Raw genomic sequence first — 8,313 nt, 5'->3', positions numbered from 1 at the left:
GTGAGAAGTTCAGTTGAACTTATCTCATAATTAACTTTTCTACTCAATGACTTCTTCCCACTCCTACCTTCTGTCTCTGGGAAAAACATTAATACATAATATATTTTTTTTTTAATTTAAACAAGAAGTTTAAACAACAAGAGCTTGACTTGAAGGGAAAACTATCTAGGATTCATTTCTTTTAGAGTAATGTACCCTACTTAAAGACAGATAGCCCTACATGTAGAGGCTACATACAAAAAAAGTTATAAAATTCTCCTTGGTTTTACAATGATCAATGAAAAACATGAAAATTCTCTAATCGAATAAGGTATGCAAGGATTTTATTTTATGCAAGGATTTTTATGTTATTCTTTTTTTGTTGAACAGTGAGAGCAAAATAACTTACTGGAATATAAAGATATGAGCTGACTGAGCGGTCACTAATGGAGAGAGGGGGTATTTTCACAGAAGCAGTATTTTCCCCCATCCCATCTCCATTTGACGTCGATCAAAACATATCATAGGCCATCTAGTTTTAAAAAAATGCAAAATGCTTGTGCACATACAGAGTTACTTTATGTACAACAAAGGAATGGGGAAGGGGAAAATGAGAGAATAGAGAAAACTATATTGTAGTAGTCAGGGTGTGGTGGAGCCAAATTACAGCTTTCTATTTGAGAATGTCTTCTTGGTCTGGAGGAACAGAGTTCTGGAGTAAAGTAGCAGGTTTCATTTTTAGTAGACACCTCCTGTCTGCTGCTGGAACACAACAATTGTATCTTCAGCCTCCATTTCCAACTGTGCAGGTATGTCTGTTTCATTGATTGCCCATCAAATCGGAATCTGATCTGCCTCATTGACAAATCCTGTTGTTCACAATAGGCTTTCATTAGCTTACTAAGTGGTGTCAAAATGGATGAAAGATCTAAATGTGAGACAAGATTCCATCAAAATCCTAGAGAAGAACACAGGCAACACCCTTTTTGAACTCGGCCATAGTAACTTCTTGCAAGATACATCCATGAAGGTGTATCCCTCTTAATCTTAAACTGCACCACAGAACCATCGTGCCCCGCCACCTTCAAATTAATATGATCATTGTTCTCAGGCTCCACTCCTTCCTTGGCCTTTTGGTCAGCCATGGAGAGCTCCAGAGTCTTCTCAGCTGCAGCTTCACAAAAGACGTACCAGGTTCTCACTGAACGAGCAGACTCATAATACAAATTTGATTAAATTATCATTCATTGTTTTAACCAAACCTGGAAGTATTTAGCTTCAAATTTTAGTTTATTTGTTTTACTTAGCATTTTGGAAAGGAAATTTCCCTCAGAAAAGTATGTAACCCATGTACTCATAAAATTGTTTCTAGACTTGGTACTTCATTGTTTTCCCTGTTTTACAGCCAAACCCAGTGAAAAATTTCCTAATACATTTCACTTGGTTTTCAGTGAAAACGGGATATTATTAATTTCTTTAGATATTATTTCTTGGAAATATATGTTCAATGTGCAATCTACCATTAGGAAAAATAAAACACCATCTAAGTTATTATGACTAAAAAGAAAAGGATGACAGATTTATCCTTAAATGAAATAAATCAGTCAAGTTATTGCAGAAGTTCTTCGTTTCAATCATTACTACTCAACACTATTGCATACTTGTCGCTTCTTTTAAAACAACACATAAGAGATCTAAATGGCACATCAGCTAAGGTGAAATAAAAAGTGAGTAATTTATCTCATGATGTGTTAGGTTTTCATACTGATCTTTGTGGTTAGGATAATCATCGATTTATGAGTAGGCATTCCATTGGGAAAATGTATTTGTGATGTTAAATATCCTGATACTTCAACAAGAAATTATGCATCATAGAGCTACTTCCTTGCCAAAGATGTTACAAACACATTTAGCCGCATACACACAAGATGCACTAATTTAGAATATCCAAATACAAGGTGTCAGGTATAACTTAGATGAGCTGGAAGAGAGCAGTTGATACTGAATGGAAGTCCTCAAACCCAAATGAGTATTTTTAGAAGGTAAGGGAGGAAAGCAAAATCAAGAGAGTGAAATGAACATCAGAGAAAAAAACTTATCAGCTGGTGGGATAATCTTTCCTACATAGTCAGCTCTCATTTTTACCTCCATCTTTTATATGCTGGCTAATTAGCCCAAGAGACAAACGTTGCAGACCATTATTAGACTTAGTAAGGGGTCAAATCCAGAACAAAAAAAAATTTAGATAATGATAATCTCTTTTAATTTATTTAAAAGTTCTGCATGAAATTGGCTCTCCAGGCTTCAATCATGTGATAAACATATCTATATGACTATTATTTGCTGCTTTCAAATGCTCTGGGTTTTTGGTGACTTTTAATTTTATATTAATGGTCATCCCTTTCCAACTAGTTGAAAGTATGCTTTACATTTTAAGTTAAGATGGGTCTTTTTCTTGAATATGTGGAAACTAAGAAATACTTTGGAGAGTTCAGATATAATGCATAGCATAAAATGTAGAGATGTTGAATCATTATGCTGTACAACTGGAACTAAGGTAGTATTGTGCTTTAACTGTACTCAAATAAAAATTTTTAAATGTAATGCAAAGATTAAGACTGAGAAAAAGTTTAAATCTTATTACCAGGTGGAGAATTGACTGCAGAAATAAGGAAATGGGACCCAGAGATAGACTTCTGCCTCTAAGACTGGTACTTTTTTTTTTTTTTTTAATTTATTCGTTGCTTTAAAAAAATGAAGAAAAAAAAGTAGCTGAATAACTTCTGGTTGGCTGGATGCCGGTATTATTTTTATTGGCAAGAGCCTCTGAGTGGCTGAAAGGTGGCCATTAACACTCTGACAGAAAGTGCTGACAGGGTGATTATAAGATTAACACCCTATGTTATATTAAGAGTGTCAAAACCTCACTCTTACCTGTCAGTGGAAAATAACAGCATGAGCAGAAACATTACAGAAACAGAACTATTTCTAATGTTAAAGTGCCATGCTTTAGTGTCTCTCAACTTTTTCAAATGCCCATGTTAGCTACTGAATTTAGCTGATGGTTGAAGACATTCTTTTTTACTCATCAAATAGTTGATTTCAGGAGCAAAAGATTTATAAGAACTGTACATTATAGTCATCCTCCTTTGGAAAAAAGTCTCACAAATGATTGAGCCAGAATAAACTAATTATGAACATGATTTCTTTTATAAACCCAAATTGTTTTTCTCAGCAATTCTTTACTTCAATTATGAAGGAACATTTAATGAAAAAGTTATTTTATAGATTGTCTCTGTAATGCTTGGTAGTCGAAAGCTGACAAATCCCAATATCCTGGCCCAGTAATCACATAATCAGGATGTTTCTCTTCAACAAGATATTTATTTGTCCATTTTTTAAACACTTTATTTATTTATTTATTTATTTATTTATTTATTTATTTATTTATGAGAGAGAGAGAGCATGCTTATGCAATTGTGCAAGGGGGAGGTGAAGGGGAGGAGGGAGAGGGACAAGAAGACTCCACACTGAACAGGAGCCTGACTTGATCCCATGACTCTGGGATCATGACCTAAGACAAAAATCAAGAGTCCAACACTTAACCTACCAAGCCACCCAGGTCCCCCTGTTTGTTCACTCTGAGTCAGAAGAGGTCCGAGAATTCCTCCTCTGCATCACTGCAAGACTCCACTAAATGTGCATAAATATAAAATACCAGCATCAATTAAACCATAAAAACCTCTAAGTTGGTGATTTGTTTTGTTTTGTTTTGTTTTGTTTTGTTTTGTTTTGTTTGTCAGGGTATGGCTGTTCAACATGTCAAGTTGATTATTCTTTTGACAGGGTTCTGCCTGAGAAAAATGTAAAAGTTAAAAATTGCAGGACAAGTGCAGTTTAGGGAGATCTTTAACATGGAGATGCTGGGTCAGAGAAGAGGTTGAAGAGGGAAAATTATCTTTTCCAGATTTCTGGGGACCCTAACAAGGTTAATCCCATTTGAGGTTCTATTAGATCTAGACACCACCCAGAAGTCCTGGGTTCAGCTTCAGTTTCCACCTACCCTGTCTCAGAAGATCCATCCATAGAATCAAGTTAGGTTCATGACAGCATCCAGGACTTCAGAAGCCTCAGGGACATAAGAGAGTTGATGTGGGAGGACTTGAGGGGAAAGACAGGAACTAGGCTATAGGCCTAGTTTGACTTACAACCTTAAAATATTTAGATATAGGACATATCACCTTCCATATGTATTCTTGCCCTGTGATCTTGCACCACAAAGTCAGGGATATGCCTGGTAGGATACTATTACTATCCAAATATTTTCTTTTTCTCACCCATGTGAAGAATTCTCAAATTACTTTCTATTATGAATTCAGTCTATTAGTCATATATTTAATAGGTAGGATAGTTTTTCATAAATGCTAGTAACTTCCATTCCAATAATTGGATTAGCTAAAATAATCAATAAGCCCAAGAAAGCTCCTGAATTTGTTACTGACTTGGTAACCAGTCAAAGTCTAGGCTGTCTTAAATAGACATCATAGAACTCCATTGGAGTTCCAAATAGCAGAGTTATTTGCATGATTTATTCTAAAAATCATCACAGAATCATTCTAGATGGATGGATCTTTACCCAAGCAAACAATAAAAAAAAAGTGGTTTTGAAGACAATAATGGAAGAAGCCCTAAACTCCAAATCAGGACACTGAATTCTAATGCCAGCTCTGCCTTCAACTGTACCTGTGAAAAAATGTACTCTCTGAGCTTCATTGAGAAAGATGGAATATACTAGTGGGGTCTTAATGTCCCCAAGCAACCTCTCAGGACTTGTATGGTGATAGGGTAAATGGTACTTAGGGACTCCCACTATAACTCAATGCAACAACTTCCTTGAAATATATATATATATATACACACACACATATATGAAGAATATATATATTCATATATATATTCATTCATCATATATATGAACTATGTACTATATATATGAATATATATGAAGTATATATGAAATATATATGATGAATGAATGAATATATATGAAGAATATTCATTCATTCATCATATATATATGAACTATGTACTATAGTATATGAATATATATTAAATATATATAAAATATATCCTTAATAATAATTCTGGTGTGAAAACAGCAGCAGTTTTCAAACCACAGACTAGATAATACCAAAAGTTCATCCCAGCTAAAACAAAACAAACAAAACAAAAAACCCTATGATTTTATTTATGGAAAAACAAAGAAAGGCTTTGGTAATCAAACATAGGTGAAACTTTCCTTCTTTGATGTTAAAATTTTAAAAAAAGAAAAAAATCTAAGAATCTGCTACAGGATATTTACTCATTTTCCCCCTTAATGGGATCCCAATCTGGTTGAGACGCTCAAATTTTTAGCCCTTGCTATTCAGAAGGGCTGATTTTCCTGTTGGATTTGCAAGTATTCCCACTTGAATCAACCACTTTGGTGAGGATGAACAGACAGTAGATTTTGGCACTCAGGAACTAAAGGCCAAAAGTGAGAGGTAATGACTTTCATGAAAATAAGGACAAGAGATTGCTGAGAGATTTTTAAAGAGAACACCAAATGGGCTGAAATGATCAGGAATGAAGATAATGTAAGCAGGAAAGCATTAGGCTGAGTAGAGAGGAGAAATGCAGCAGGCAGACTCTGTAGAATGGAAAGGTAACGGTAGTCCAGCTGTGAATTGACCAGGGCCCCTATTTGGCACAGGGGACGAGGGGAGAGGGAGGACCTGCGTCAAACTTGCCAAAGAAGACAAGTCAAGTAAGTGTCAGAATGGGAAAGGAGCCAGTATCCCTAGGCATCCCATCTACAATCTCCGTTCACGTGAACACAATTTCTCTTTTGGGAAAGTAACCTTTGTCCTTTATCCTAAGTACTTTCTAATCATCCACATCCTACTATAAGGTTACATTTTAATGGAAGTCAACTTGGAGACTTCTCCAGTGACATGAAACTGTTTTCTTTCACTCTGTGGTTTAACAGTTTCTCCACAGTAACAGGGCAGTCTTTTTATTACCAGAAACATGGACCTTATTTGTGGTCTTTAGCCATGGCAAAGCTCCCGTTAAAGCCAATGGGAGTTGTGGCTAAGTAAACCTTGGTGAATAATATTCATTTTTTTACAAGGTTTGGAATATGAAGCAATGAGAATTGTTATTTGCTTATTATGTGTTGCCTTTGGTTCCCATGAAAGCATTACCACAAAGAGGATGTAGGATTATGTCTTCCTTTAGGTACACAATGCAAATCTTGAAATCTTGAACAGAAGCCATATATTCTTCAGGAAGGAAACACATGTAATTTTAGCTAGCTCTTAATTATTGATTTATATATTCTCTTTGTCCGGTTCAGTTTAATGCCTGAAAGCACGTTTCTAGAAAAGGAATCAGTTTTTCATTCCTTTACTATTCCTAGCAAATTCTCTGAGTTCTATTCCACCCTAAAAAGTATGAAGAGATCCTAGTTTCAGAAAAAGGCAATTTCATTTAGAGAATGTTCCAGAAAAATATATTTCCTAAATAATTTTTGAAGACTTTATATCAAATAATAAATAATGCTGTTTGTATTAGAAATTATCTTATTGCAATTCTGTGATCTGATGTGAAAAAGAATCACAAAATTGGCACAAGCCAAATGAGCCTCACCATACTGATATATGTATGATAACTCTATCGTGACCACCATGGTGGCACCCCATCACATTAAACATTTGCACACTGTCCCTTCTTTTTCTTTTTTTTTTCACACTGTCCCTTCTATTCATTCTCCTAATGTCGATGTTGTGCGATAAATACTGGAGGGAAATCACTATTGTAATCCAATAATTGAGCACAACCAAGAGTACTACTTGAATTTTTTTTTCTATTTTGGATTATGTCAGAAAATATGGTAACAGTTTGACTGGACTGACTGAATCATTCACTCACTAATGGAGTTACTTTGGCAGTCTTAAAACACAGCGCACTAGTAACCACTTCTTTCTCCTGAAAATGCTACCTTTCCCTTTCTATGACCCAGCTTTACGCTGGTTAATTTCCTACATGTCTGACTACTCTTTCCCAGTGTCTTTAATTACCTCCTCTTTCTCAGCCTTCCACACACACACACACACAAAAACAGCCCTCATGTTTCCCTCAGTTGTTGTTGTTGTTGTTGTTGTTGTTGTTGTTGTTGTTTTTGTTCTCTTCTGGGTACATTTGGCCACGTCCACACCCTCAACTACAAGTCCCTGAGCTGGCCACTTATTTCGACAAATTAAGTCATATTGGAATACAGCCACATTCGTTCATTGTTATGGCTGTTTTCTCACTGCAATGGCAGATCTGAGTAGTCATGACAGAGGATGGATGGCCCACCAGTCCTAAAGCACTTACTATGTGGTCCTTTAACAAAAGTTTGCCAACACCTGACGTAGTTGACTCTCCATAAAGTTGCAGCAGGCTGTTGAAATTTAACACGTTCAAAGCTAAATTGATTTAATGCCCTTGTCATCTACTTATTTTGTTTCATTGAATATTTTAAAAGTGTCTTTATCTATCTTTTTCCTCATAGTTCCTGTGGTCACAATAGTATACTGGTCTCTCTCAAGGCTGAACTCTCATCACCTGTTTTACTCATTGATTTTATTCATCTCTTGCCTGAATAGTTTTGTATCTAATCTCACGTTTAGCATCTATTTCTCTAAATGTATCATACACTGTTGTCAGTTATCATAAATGCCATCTATTCATGCGTTTACTGCTTAAATTCCATCGGTATCACCTATTACTTCATGATAGTAATAAACTTCATACCAAATCCTTGGCGTGTCATTCAAGTCCATTTACTATACATTCCCATCTCCTACTGCTACCACTGCTGTTTTCCAAGACACGATTTCCCAAGCACTTGATATCCTTTCTATCTCATGCATGTCTTTATTATTATCTCTCTGCTTGAAATGATTTTCTAATTTTTCTTCTCTGATTCTACTCATTCTGTTTTTCAGGCTCAACTCGAATATCAAATTCTCTGTAAAAATCTTTCTCAGCAGGCAAAATTAAGTGTTACTTCATTCTGCTCTATTTGGCTTAGGATGTATTCCATTTCCTTCTATCTGTGGCCAGCTCTCAAAATAAGCATGGTAATTTTTCCTGTTGAATCTATGTATGGTTTTAAAGTCCTTTTCAGGACAGTTACTATAAAACAACTAAAGGTGTTCTGAGAGATGAGATCTATGTCACAGTACGTGGCAAACTTTGTATTCTTTATAAGCAGGGACAGTAACTTCTTCATTTATTAATTCCAAG

The 8,313-nt window shown here is 35.5% G+C and overlaps 1 pseudogene; it reads right to left on the bottom strand.

Annotated features, from left to right (window-relative positions):
* Nucleotides 1–574: 574 nt before the first annotated feature.
* Nucleotides 575–1,124, bottom strand: LOC112642694 (small ubiquitin-related modifier 2-like; annotated as a pseudogene).
* Between the last annotated feature and the right edge of the window lie 7,189 nt (nt 1,125–8,313).

The sequence above is a fragment of the Canis lupus genome, chromosome 19 (assembly GCF_003254725.2).
Source record: "Canis lupus dingo isolate Sandy chromosome 19, ASM325472v2, whole genome shotgun sequence".
Classification (NCBI taxonomy): Eukaryota; Metazoa; Chordata; class Mammalia; order Carnivora; family Canidae; genus Canis; species Canis lupus.
The sequence above is the reverse complement of the archived record's forward strand: the minus strand, read 5'-3'. Positions and strand labels throughout refer to the sequence as shown.